The 14,355-nt window shown below is 45.2% G+C and overlaps 1 protein-coding gene across 1 annotated transcript in view; it reads left to right on the forward strand.

The window, feature by feature from the left end:
* TBX15 (T-box transcription factor 15) overlaps positions 1-14,355 on the forward strand; it is a 109,155-nt gene that overhangs the window by 33,436 nt on the left and 61,364 nt on the right. The gene's annotated exons all lie outside the window — the stretch shown is intronic.

A 14,355-nucleotide genomic window follows, 5' to 3' on the forward strand; every position in this document is an offset into this window, starting at 1 on the left:
TGTACAATATGGGGTGCTGTGTGTACAATATGGGGGGCTGTGTGTACATTAATGAGGAAAAAAATGAACTTAAATGATTTTAGCAAATGGCTGCAATATAACAAAGAGTGAAAAATTTAAGGGGGTCTGAATACTTTCCGTCCCCACTGTATATAAAAAGCACAGATTGTGACATTAATTCCAACGCAACAAGATTCGCAGAGCACCTTCCCGTGCAATGCGCCGGGCGCTTCAAAAATTTGCGAAACCCTTTTATTTGTCACAAGAATATCGCAAAATTTGAACACCTTATAATGGAATGTATTTTATTTCGGACACATGGCATAAACGCATTATTGCGCCAAGCAGTGGGGTAGCGCCAGATTCCTGATCAGCCAATAAATTGTTGCAATTTCCATTTTTTTAAAATTTCTCAACCAATAGTCTTTAAGGTTCAACAGAATCGCAAAGCATTTTCTCGTAGAATGCAACGCGCGGCAGAAATGGGGTAAAATCCAAACGTAAATGTTGCAAAGTGTGCGACAATTAAAATAATAATTAAAAAATAATAATAATAATTAAAACATTGGCATATATTTTAGACGCATAGAAAAAGCGCATTGGCGCGTCATGCAGTAGTCGGCGCAGAACTTCTTCACTATCGTCGCTGCAACATTTGTTGCAATTTGCAAACTTTTTTTTTTTGTGACGGGTTTTTACGCATCAGTTACCCGTCTGCGCACGTTTACAGCATTGCAGACTTTTGTAATAAAGCATCTTATAGAACGTTACAATGTAATAAATCTGTGAGGTCTGTTTATACGATCGAGGTGTCAGATCCGCCATGTTTTTGCGGACTATTGATTTGCCTGATTTATGACGCACATTGGCCGTCCCTCGCTAGTGGTCACCCCAGTAAAGTCGTGACGCTCTCTGCGCTCTATAAACGAACCGCTATGATTTTATTGCACGATCGTTTGAAAGATGCACATCTGTCACCGTGAGATCGGTCGTCTTCTGTCGCATTGAGTGTAGAGAGGTATCCGGCCCTCATGCGGGGGAGAGATCGGTGCAGCAGATGCATCAGTTCTATGTGACAGCGATGGCGGCGCCTGTGGAACGCTAAGCGGCGGGCGATCGTACGGCCTCCCCGCTCGCTCTATTCCCCGGTGGCCGTGTAAGTGGCTCGTCTGTCACACTAATGGTCCTGTAAGACAAGCAATTAACACTCAGCTTAAAGAGCGTGACACCAGATATTCCTGTTATGTGTCTGAATGATTATCGGGGGAAAAACATTAACGTGTCGCCGTGAGAGCGCAATGGGAGCGCAACGAGGACCGAGATGTTTCTTTTATTATTAGTTATTTTGTGATTCTACAGCTGTGTCTGTGAGATTGTCACATAGATGTATGTAAGGATGTTGTGATGACTGCGGACACTTTCTTTATCGTCTTTTGTTTTCTTTATTGGACAATGCTGCGCTCTATGGCAGGTGTTCCATTATAGAATGACATTCATATTTTGCAGGCTCCTGATTGGTTGTAGCCAGGGATTCTGCAAGTGTCAGGATGTCATTGTTCTGGGCCCCCAGGTATCAGTGTGCCATTGTTCTGGACCCCCCAAGTGTCAGTGTGTCATTGTTCTGGGACCCCCAAGTATCAATGTGTCATTGTTCTGGACCCCTAAGTGTCAGTGTGTCCTTGTTCTGGGACCCCCAAGTGTCAGTGTGTCATTGTTCTGGGACCCCCAAGTGTTAGTGTGTCATTGTTCTGGGACCCCCAAGTATCAATGTGTCATTGTTCTGGGACCCCCAAGTGTCAGTGTGTCATTGTTCTGGGACCCCCAAGTGTCAATGTGTCATTGTTCTGGGACCCCCAAGTGTCAGTGTGTCCTTGTTCTGGGACCCCCAAGTGTCAGTGTATCCTTGTTATGGGTCCCCCAAGTGTCAGTGTGTCCTTGTTCTGGACCCCCAAGTGTCACTGTGTCATTGTTCTGGACCCCCAAGTGTCAGTGTGTCATTGTTCTGGACCCCCAAGTGTCAGTGTGTCATTGTTCTAGGACCCCCAAGTGTCAGTGTGTCATTGTTCTGGACCCCCAAGTGTCAGTGTGTCATTGTTCTAGGACCCCCAAGTGTCAGTGTGTCATTGTTCTGGACCCCCAAGTGTCAGTGTGTCATTGTTCTAGGACCCCCAAGTATCAATGTGTCATTGTTCTGGACCCCCAAGTGTCAGTGTGTCATTGTTCTAGGACCCCCAAGTGTCAGTGTGTCATTGTTCTGGACCCCCAAGTGTCAGTGTGTCATTGTTCTGGGACACCCAAGTATCAATGTGTCATTGTTCTGGACTCCAAGTGTCAGGGTGTCATTGTTCTGGACCCCCCAAGTGTCAGTGTGTCATTGTTCTGGGACCCCCAAGTGTCAATATGTCATTGTTCTGGGACCCCCAAGTGTCAGTGTGTCCTTGTTCTGGGACCCCCAAGTGTCAGTGTGTCATTGTTCTGGGACCCCCAAGTGTCAGTGTGTCATTGTTCTGGACCCCCAAAAGTGTGTGTCATTGTTCTGGACCCCCAAGTGTCAGTGTGTCATTGTTCTGGGACCCCCAAGTATCAATGTGTCATTGTTCTGGGACCCCCAAGTGTCAGTGTGTCCTTGTTCTGGGACCCCCAAGTATCAATGTGTCATTGTTCTGGGACCCCCAAGTGTCAGTGTGTCCTTGTTCTGGGACCCCCAAGTATCAATGTGTCATTGTTCTGGGACCCCCAAGTGTCAGTGTGTCATTGTTCTGGGACCCCCAAGTGTCAGTGTGTCCTTGTTCTGGGACCCCCAAGTATCAATGTGTCATTGTTCTGGGACCCCCAAGTGTCAGTGTGTCCTTGTTCTGGACCCCAAGTGTCAGTGTGTCATTGTTCTGGACCCCCAAGTGTCAGTGTGTCATTGTTCTGGGACCCCAAGTGTCAGTGTGTCATTGTTCTGGGACCCCAAATGTCATTGTGTCATTGTTCTGGGACCCCCAAGTGTCAGTGTGTCATTGTTCTGGGACCCCCAAGTGTCAGTGTGTCATTGTTCTGGGACCCCCAAGTGTCAGTGTGTCATTGTTCTGGGACCCCCAAGTGTCAGTGTGTCATTGCTCTGGGACCCCAAATGTCAGTGTGTCATTGTTCTGGGACCCCCAAGTGTCAGTGTGTCATTGTTCTGGGACCCCCAAGTGTCAGTGTGTCATTGTTCTGGGACCCCCAAGTGTCAGTGTGTCATTGTTCTGGGACCCCCAAGTGTCAGTGTGTCATTGCTCTGGGACCCCAAGTGTCAGTGTGTCATTGTTCTGGGACCCCCAAGTGTCAGTGTGTCATTGTTCTGGGACCCCCAAGTGTCAGTGTGTCATTGCTCTGGGACCCCCAAGTGTCAGTGTGTCATTGTTCTGGGACCCCCAAGTGTCAGTGTGTCATTGTTCTGGGACCCCCAAGTGTCAGTGTGTCATTGTTCTGGGACCCCCAAGTGTCAGTGTGTCATTGCTCTGGGACCCCAAGTGTCAGTGTGTCATTGTTCTGGGACCCCCAAGTGTCAGTGTGTCATTGTTCTGGGACCCCCAAGTGTCAGTGTGTCATTGCTCTGGGACCCCCAAGTGTCAGTGTGTCATTGTTCTGGGACCCCCAAGTGTCAGTGTGTCATTGTTCTGGGACCCCCAAGTGTCAGTGTGTCATTGTTCTGGGACCCCCAAGTGTCAGTGTGTCATTGCTCTGGGACCCCAAGTGTCAGTGTGTCATTGTTCTGGGACCCCCAAGTGTCAGTGTGTCATTGTTCTGGGACCCCCAAGTGTCAGTGTGTCATTGCTCTGGGACCCCCAAGTGTCAGTGTGTCATTGTTCTGGGACCCCCAAGTGTCAGTGTGTCATTGTTCTGGGACCCCCAAGTGTCAGTGTGTCATTGTTCTGGGACCCCCAAGTGTCAGTGTGTCATTGCTCTGGGACCCCAAGTGTCAGTGTGTCATTGTTCTGGGACCCCCAAGTGTCAGTGTGTCATTGTTCTGGGACCCCCAAGTGTCAGTGTGTCATTGCTCTGGGATCTCTAGATTTGGGGGTGTCAGTACATAACTGCTGAGTGTTTCTGTTGTTTCGGGAGGACAATCTCCTGATCTCAGACAATGTTTCTCGCACTCCGGGGCTCCTCGTTGTTGTTTGCTGTGTTTTTTTCCCTTCATGCCGTTGCCACAGGCTGCCTGTCTGTAATTTATATCTCCGGGATTCTTACATTCTCCTGCAAGACCCCCTCTGGCAGCTGTCGGCCGGGGGAGGGGGGGTGGGGGGCGCGGAAAATGGTGTCCCCTCTTTCCGGGCTATTTTGGAGCTCAGTGGGCTTAACCCTCCTCGCTCTCCTTGCTCTCTTCCTCTCGGGGTTAAGCTAACAGTTGCCGCTGACACTTGTTGGAGTCGCAGACCCCTCTCCCCACCACCAACACACATTTATATTTCACCAAAAAAAAAAATGACCGTACAGCGCCGATCTGGTACTGGATCCCCCCCGAATTCTGCTCCGTCTTGGGGAAGGTTGATTTATGGCGGTTGCAGAGCTGAGACATCTTTGCTGCACATGTCTAGCAGAGGTCTATGAGATGGGCAACCACCCCCTCCCCCAATATTGACAAATCCTTTCCTTTTATAGAGTGATGAGAGAGTTCTGCCACCTCCGCATCCCTGGGGGGGGGGATATTGCTCCATCCACAATACATACACCCATCCATCATCCCGCTGCTCTCCCCTCCTCATCTCATCTTCATGGATAGATAGAATGTATACACCAATCAGCCATAACTTCGTGACCACCCACCTAATATGGGCTAGGTCCCTCTTTTGCCACCAAAACAGCCTGACCCATTGAGGCATGGACTCCACCAGACCTCCTGAAGGTGAGGCATGGACTCCACCAGACCTCTAAAGGTGAGGCATGGACTCCACCAGACCTCTGAAGGTGAGGCATGGACTCCACCAGACCTCTGAAGGTGAGGCATGGACTCCACCAGACCTCTGAAGGTGAGGCATGGACTCCACCAGACCTCTGAAGGTGAGGCATGGACTCCACCAGACCTCTGAAGGTGAGGCATGGACTCCACCAGACCTCTGAAGGTGAGGCATGGACTCCACCAGACCTCTAAAGGTGAGGCATGGACTCCACCAGACCTCTAAAGGTGAGGCATGGACTCCACCAGACCTCTGAAGGTGAGGCATGGACTCCACCAGACCTCTGAAGGTGAGGCATGGACTCCACCAGACCTCTGAAGGTAAATCATGGACTCCACCATACCTCTGAAGGTGAGGCGTGGACTCCACCAGACCTCTGAAGGTGAGGCATGGACTCCACCAGACCTCTGAAGGTAAATCATGGACTCCACCAGACCTCTGAATGTGAGTCATGGACTCCACCAGACCTCTGAAGGTATGCTGTGGTATCTAGCACCCGGCCGTCAGTAGCAAGATCCTTTAAGTCCTGAAAGTTGGGAGGTGGGGCCTCCAGGGTTCGGACTTGTTCTCCAGCACATCCCCACAGATGCTCCATTGGAGTGAGATCTGGAGAATGTGGAAGCCAAGTCATCACTCAAACTCAATGTTGTGTTCCTCAAACCAGCCTTCTTGCAGTGTGGCAGGGCGCATTATCCTTCTGAAAGAGGCCACCCCCATCGGGGAATACTGTTTTCATGAAGGGGTGTACTTGGTCAGCAACAATATTTAGGTAGGTGGTATGTGTCATAGTAACATCCAGGGGCTTCTGCTAGAAATCATGGGGCCCCATACAGCCTTCCTGATTGGACTCCACCCCCCGCTGAGATGCAACAGAACAGTGGCACTGTCTTTATCCGCCTGCACTCCAAAAATTAAACAAAAAAAGTCCCTCCTCTGCTCCCACTTTCTGGGCCTCTCTGTTGTGTTGATGGGGCCCAGGGAACAGTAATTTAAGCCCTGGTAAGCAAGTAGGAGCGGGGGTGTGGTCTAGTAAAAAATGTATTCATACAAAAAAAGCTGCCCTGGGCACCCCTGTTTAACTGATGAGGGCTGGGCCCAGTACAACAGGACCAGTTCTACTACCTTATCAGGTGTCTTTATGGAGCAGAGTCCCCCCTCTGCTCCCACCTCCTGGGCCCCTCTGTTGTGTTGATAGGGCCCAGGGAACAGTAATTTAACCCCTGGTAAGGAAGTAGGAGTGGGGGTGTGGTCTAGTAAAAAAATGTATTCATACAATAAAGCTGCCCTGGGCACCTCTGTTTAACTGATGAGGCCTGGGCCCGGTATAACAGGACCAGTTCTACTACCTTATCAGCGGCCCTGGTAACATCCACATGAATGGCAGAACATTGACCAAAGCATTACACGGCCTCCGCTGGCTTGCCTCCTTCTCATACTTCATCCTGATGCCATCCCTTCTCCAGCTATGTGACGCACACGCACCCGGCCCTCTACATGATATAAAATAAACCATGATCGATCAGACCAGGCCACCTTCTCCCATTGCTCCGTGCTCCACTTCTGATGCTCACATGCCCATTGTAGGAGCTTTTGGCTGTGGACACGGGTCAGCATGGGTCACCCTGGCCGGTCTGCGACTACACAGCCCCCCATACACAACAAACTGCGATGGACATTTTTTAGGCTTTCAACTTCAGGGACATGTTCACTTGCTGCCTAATAGATCCCACCCACTTTCAGACGCCATTGTAATGAGATAATGTTATTCACTTTATCTGTCATTGATCCTAGTGTCATGGCTGAATGATATAGATGATCTTGCTGTAAAGGGAATGTATAGATGACATATAGATATTCTTCATGTGTAGATTTTCTTCATGTATAGCTGGTGTGTAGATGTTCTTTATGTATAGATGTTGTATGAATGACGTATAGATGTTCTTCTTGTATAGATGATGGATTTATGATGTATAGATGATGTATAGATGTTCTTCATGTATAAATGATGTGTAGATGATGTATAGATGTTCTTTATATATAGGTGTTCTTCATGTATAGATGATATATTGGTATTCCACATGTATAGGCGTTCTCCATGCATAGATGATATATAGGTGTTCTTCATGTATAGATGATGTATAGATATATGAATGGTGTATAGATGTTCTTCATGTATAGATAAGATATAGGTGTTCTTCATTTGTAGGTGATGGATTTATGATGTATAGGTGACTGTTCTTCATGTATAAATGTTATATAGGTGTTTTTCATATAAAGATGATGTGTAGGTGTTCGTCATAAATAGATGATGTGTAGATGTTTATTATGTATAGATGTATAGGTGATGGATTTATGATGTTTAGGTGTTCTTCATGCTTAGATAATGTATAAGTGTTCTTCATGTATAGATGATGTATAGATGTTCTTCATGTGTAGAAGATGTGTAGATTATATATAGGTGTGCTTCATGTGAAGATGATGGATTTATGATGTATAGGTGTCCTTCATGTATAGATGATGTATAGATGTTCTTTATGTATAGATGTATGAATGGTGTATAGGTGATGGATCTATGATGTGTAGATGTTCTTCATGTATAGAAGTTGTGTAGATTATATATAGGTGTATAGATGATGTGTAGATGTTCTTCATGTATGGGTGATGGATTTATGATGTGTAGATGTTCTTCATGTGTAGAAGATGTGTAGAAGATGTGTAGATTATATATAGGCGTCCCTCATGTAAAGATGATGGATTTATGATATATAGGTGTTCTTCATGTATAGGTGATGGATTTATGATGTATGGGTGTTCTTCATGTATAGGTGATGGATTTATGATGTACGGGTGTTCTTCATGTATAGGTGATGGATTTATGATGTATGGGTGTTCTTCATGTATTGGCATTGGATTTATGATGTATGGGTGTTCTTCATGTATAGGCATTGGATTTATGATGTATGGGTGTTCTTCATGTATAGGTGTTGGATTTATGATGTATGGGTGTTCTTCATGTATAGGTGATGGATTTATGATGTCTGGGTGTTCTTCATGTATAGGTGATGGATTTATGATGTATGGGTGTTCTTCATGTATAGGTTATGGATTTATGATGTATGGGTGTTCTTCATGTATAAATAATGTATAGCTCTTTTTCATGCATATATGTATGAATGGTGTATAGATGTTCTTCATGTATAGATGATGGATTTATGATGTGTAGATGTATAGAAGTTGTGTAGATTATATATAGGTGCCCTTCATGTATAGATGATGTATGTGTTTTTCATGTATAGATGATGTGTAGATGTTCTTCATGTATGGGTGATGGATTTATGATGTGTAGATGTTCTTCATGTGTAGAAGATGTGTAGATTATATATAGGTGTATAGATGATGTATAGATGTTTTTTATGTGTAGATGTATGAATGGTGTATAGGTGATGGATCTATGATGTGTAGATGTTCTTCATGTATAGAAGTTGTGTAGATTATATATAGGTGTATAGATGATGTGTAGATGTTCTTCATGTGTAGAAGATGTGTAGATTATATATAGGTGTCCCTCATGTAAAGTTGATGGATTTATGATATATAGGTGTTTTTCATGCATAGATGATATGTAAGTGTTCATGGATGGATTTACGATGTATAGATGTTCTTCGTGTATAACATTTACAACATTGGATTGCTTAAGTGTGATCGGTCCCTTAGGGCCACTTTCCATCAATGCATTTCAACAAACATTGTGTGAGATGTCTGATAATGAGCTCGTTATTGTGCATGTAGACGTGGCCCATTCATTTACTGGTTCTGCCTTTGACTGAACGCAGGATACCGCGTGGCATATCGCCAGCACACAAATGTAAATCCTCCCTTAGGGCCCATTTAGATCAATGCCTGGGCATTCTTGTCATAGCATTTGGCAGGTGGGTTGTTTGCGGGACTGTGTGTTTCCTTTGTGCGGTGACATGTGTTTTGATGATCGATGAAGTGTGTTTTTGACTGTAGGACTTGGAGGGGAGAGGGTTAACGGCCAATGACCAAGGGTTGTTAGCACCTGCTGCCATGTTATATACGTTCCCATGTGCTGCCATTGACTTCTGTGGGCCTCTTAATGCATAAAAAAGCAAAAAAAAAAACCAAAAAAACAAACGTGTCATTTTCAAACACACCCCACTGCAGGCCACAGATGGGAACAAGCAGGATTTTTTAAATTTTCTTACAAAAAAAAAGTAAAGGATTTCGAAACTTTTTTTCTGAATAATATAGCAATGCAATTTTATGAATTAATTCATTTTATGAATTAATAATGTATTCATTAATTTCTTACATTTTATGAATTTAAAAGGCATAAAAGTTATCATATATCATAGTGTTTTTTTTTTTTTTTTTTTTATTTGGGGTAGTATAGTTAATTTAATTTAGTTTCTTTTTTTTAATTTAATTTTTTTAGTTTCTTTTTTTATTTAATTTTTTTGGTTTCTTTTTTTATTTTTTATTTATTTATTTTTTTTTATTTAATTTTTTTAGTTTCTTTTTTTATTTTTATTTTATTTTTTTATATGCATTTTTGTACTATCACAGTATTTTTGTTTTTGCTGTTTTTTTTTTTTTTTTCTTTCTTTCTCTGGAGAACTTTAAAAAAATAAAGCTAATGAGGGGACATTTTTGGCTCACACAAAGGTCCAGGATCGATATGAGGAGCCTTTATAACTCTCAGGGACCATTTAAAGGCCATTGTGCACTTAACCAACCACCGAAAACCACCTTCCATTGACCTTCCCCCCCATTGACTCCAATGCATTTAGCTAAATCGCCAACATTTTGCCCAAATCTCACAGGTTTCACCAAACTTTCATGGAAATAAAAGCTCTCATCCCTTTTTTTTTTTAGCAGTCCTTAAAAAGTCGGTGACCCCTCTCGCTCGGGGTGACACGTAATATATTTAACTCTCAGCCAGCTGGGATTTGAGTCATTGGCAGTGGTGGAGGTCAGGACGGGTTATTACTTCTTGGGTTAACCATTTGATGGTCAGAGACTGGCGTTATGGTTCTGCAAGGCCACGAAAAGGTTCATAACTTTTGTTTTGGGGAACGGGGGGGGGGGGGGGGGGGACTTCCAGGTCAAGTTCAAACCCATCTGTAGAATCATTTGATGACTCAGTTTGGCCGTTTCCTTTCAGTTTTTCCTCTGTTTTTGGTGCATTTGAACCCTTCTCAGGCAGGGTCCACTAGTCCCAGGGCCCTTTGTTCTGGTCCTGAGGCCCTTCCCTCCGAGTATCGCCCCCCCCGGGCCTGGTCGCTGGTGTGACCTTGTGCGCGACCCTGGTATTTTCACCACTGGGTGAAATGCTCTGCAGTGTATCATGGGTTGGATGCAATTCTCTGTAGTGTGTCATGGGATGGGTGTAATGTTCTGTAGTGTGTCATGGGTCAGGTGAAATGCTCTTCAGCGTATCATGAAATAGTTGTAATGCTCTGCGGTGTATTATGGGTTGGGTGAATTGCTCTGCAGTGTATTATGCTTTGGGTGAAATGCTCTGCATTGTATTATGGGTCGGATGAAATGCTCTGCAGTGTGTCACAGGGTTGGTGGAATGCTCTGTAGTGTGTCATGGGATAGGTGGAATGCTCTGCAGTGTGTCATGGGGTAGATAAAATGCTCTGCAGTGTATCATGGAATAGTTGTAATGCTCTGCAGTGTATCATGAGATGGGTGAAATGCTCTGCAATGTATTATGGGTCAGGTGAAATGCCCTGCAGTGTATCATGGAATAGTTTTAATGCTCTGCAGTGTATCATGGGATGGGTGTAATGCTCTGCAGTGTATTGTGGGTAGGGTGAAATGCTCTGCATTGTATCATGGGATAGTTGTAATGCTCTGCAGTGTATCATAAGATGGGTGGAATGCTCTGCAGTCTATTATGGGTCAGGTGAAATGCTCTGCAGTGCATCATGGAATAGTTGTAATGCTCTGCAGTGTATCATGGGATGGGTGTAATGCTCTGCAGTCTATTATGGGTTGGGTGAAATGCTCTGCAGTGCATCATGGAATAGTTGTAATGCTCTGCAGTGTATCATGGGATGGGTGTAATGCTCTGCGGTTTATCGTGGGTCAGGTGAAATGCTCTGCATTGTATCATGGAATAGTTGTAATGCTCTGCAGTGTATCATAAGATGGGTGGAATGCTCTGCAGTCTATTATGGGTTGGGTGAAATGCTCTGCAGTGCATCATGGAATAATTATAATGCTCTGCTGTTTACCCTGGGATGGGTAGAGTGCTCTGCAGTGTGTCATGGGATGGGCGTAATGCTCTGCAGTGTAATGGGATGGGTGCAATGCTCTGGAGTGTATCATGGAATAGTTCTAATGCTCTGCAGTGTATCATGGAATGGGTGGAATACTCTGCAGTGTAATGGGATGGATGGAACGCTCTGCAGTGTATCATGGGATGGGTGGAATACTCTGCAGTGTATAGTAGGATAGTTGTAATGCTCTGCCATGTATCACAGGATGGGTGTAATGCTCTGTAGTGTGTCATGTGATGGGTGGAATGCTCTGTAGCGTGTCATGTGATGGGTGGAATGCTCTGCACACACACACACACACAGCCTTTCAAAAAATCAGCAGTACAGTACCTTCAATCACACGGCCGGGTATTGCACTGTAGGGGGAGGCAGAGAGCACAGCACTCTCCCTCCTTTGCTTTCACTTTGCTGAGTGTGTTCGCTGTCTGACCAGTGCCCATGTACTGTTCGGCTGATGATTGGGAGTTTGGACTGACAGGCATTCTCTACCAGCCGCATGAACCATCTGGAGCAGGTGTGTGGTCACCATTGAGACCCCTGTGACACCTGTAGTTACGCCGCTGTCGTTATAGTCACCGTTGGAAGAAGAAAGTTTAGAGTTTGACCCAAACACTTTACTGACTAAATGACATTTTGCAGAAGCCAGCAAAGGTGCCGCTTTGTTTACAAACCTCCTACTTCGAAGCAATAAATTGCACTTAAAACAATCAAACAGAAAAAAATGTACATAACATATTGGTAGCAGACATCGTAAGGTAATGCCCACTGATCCCAGACAAGCCCCCAATGTCCCTTATTTATTAACACTTCCCGACCACCTAACTGGGAAAATAGCTAGATGCCACAACCCCGGTATAAACCTTTCCCCCAGGCCCCGGTCTTTCTGATAAAAGTGATACAAGAGGGCGGAATCGACCACTGGATAACTTTCAGAAGCGGCGGGAGGGGTCGACATGTTGGATATCTATTTACTCGGCGTAGCATCATCTTTCATATTTTACAAAAATATTTGGGTATATATTGTGTTTTTTTTTTATTTCTTCAATTCATTAACGTGTATTTTTTCCCCAAAAAATGGCGTTTGAAAAATTGCTGCACAAAAACCATGTGACATAAAAAAATTGCAACGATCGCCATTTTATTATCCAGAGCCTCTGCTAAAAAAAAAAAAAAAAAAAAAATGGTTGCGGATTCTAAGTAATTTTCTGGGCAAAAAGTACTGAGTTTTATTTGTAAACAAAAAGTGCCAGAAAAGGCCTGGTCTTCAAGAAGATATTGGTAGCAGGCATCATAAAGGTGATGCCCACTGATCCCGGACGAGCCCCCAATATCCCGTAGTTATTAAAAGTCAAGGTTTTCTGTGTCGCTATGACTATTTTTTTCTCACTCATGTAGCACCAATCCCTGATTTGTTGGAGGCTGATGTGTTTCCTCATATGTAGAAGGTCTCTTTGGGGGCTGTGCTGGTGGAGTAAACAAGGTATGGGTGGTCACCATATGGTCCTACTGCTAATCTCTAGCATGGCCTTACTTTTTTTTTAATACTGAGCTGCTTTTATTCCTTCTCTAGAGATTTCTAGGAGCTGATTGAGTCCCCCATGGACACTATGATGGTTGCCCTATCATCACAGCTAGAACCTTAACACCGAATACAACCGCTAAGGATTTTATTTTCATAACATTGTAACCACATATACTGTATATATAGAAATGTATCAGATTTGGACCACTGGGAAATATTGAAAGATGTTACAGTATGTCAATACAGAACATAACGCCATTTATTATTAGATCAGAGATATTTAATTTCCTTTTATCGTGTAGTAATGATGCATTTTGAGTCTAATTTAAAATAATTATGGAAAAAAAAAATACCCAACAGAAATCATTCTACTGATTTTAAAATCCTCTGCGTTTCTGGTGCAATGGTGGGAACCCCTCATAATGGGCACAGCAGGTGTACAGACCTGGGAACTCAGCACAGGGATGGTGGGAACCCCTCATAATGGGCACAGCGGGTGTACAGACCCGGGAACTCAGCATAGGGATGGTGGGAACCCCTCATAATGGGCACAGCAGGGGTACAGACCCGGGAACTCAGAACAGGGATGGTGGGAAGCCCTCATAATGGGCACAGCGGGTGCACAGACCCGGGAACTCAGCACAGGGATGGTGGGAGCCCCTCATAATGGGCACAGCGGGTGTACAGACCCGGGAACTCAGCATAGGGATGGTGGGAACCCCTCATAATGGGCACAGCAGGGGTACAGACCCGGGAACTCAGAACAGGGATGGTGGGAAGCCCTCATAATGGGCACAGCGGGTGCACAGACCCGGGAACTCAGCACAGGGATGGTGGGAGCCCCTCATAATGGGCACAGCAGGTGTTCAGACCCAGGAACTCAGTACAGGGATGGTGGGAACCCCCCATAATGGGCACAGCGGGTGTACAGACCCAGGAACTCAGTACAGGGATGGTGGGAACCCCTCATAATGGGCACAGCGGGTGTACAGACCCAGGAACTCAACACAGGGATGGTGGGAACCCCTCATAATGGGCACAGCAGGTGTACAGACCCGGGAACTCAGCACAGGGATGGTGGGAAGCCCTCATAATGGGCACAGCGGGTGTACAAACCTGGGAACTCAGCACAGGGATGGTGGGAACCCCTCATAATGGGCACAGCAGGTGTACAGACCCGGGAACTCAGCACAGGGATGGTGGGAACCCCTCATAATGGGCACAGCAGGCGTACAGACCCGGGAACTCAGCTCAAAGATCCCACCAGTGGAGACCCTGAGATATATCAGATATTGCTGGTTGACACTCTGGTCTCCACCAAACACAGATAAGTCTATGTGGACAGATCCTTCAATAGACGGGGTCTTCATGGTTAGGGAAATATGGAAGACATTTATTGTACTAGAGCAGGCAAAGTAAATTAATTAAAGGGAATCTGGAAAACTCTGAAAATAGGAGGATTGTATTGTGTATTGGGGTTCTCCTCAAGGCCTGTACAATCATGGGAAAATCATTTTACAGTCTGCGTTGGAAGGGATTCTTTACGGTAAGTACAATGAAGCTGAGGGATGATGTTGGGGGGGGATGATTTGAG

The sequence above is a fragment of the Aquarana catesbeiana genome, linkage group LG02, assembly GCF_042186555.1.
Source record: "Aquarana catesbeiana isolate 2022-GZ linkage group LG02, ASM4218655v1, whole genome shotgun sequence".
In the NCBI taxonomy this organism is placed as follows: Eukaryota; Metazoa; Chordata; class Amphibia; order Anura; family Ranidae; genus Aquarana; species Aquarana catesbeiana.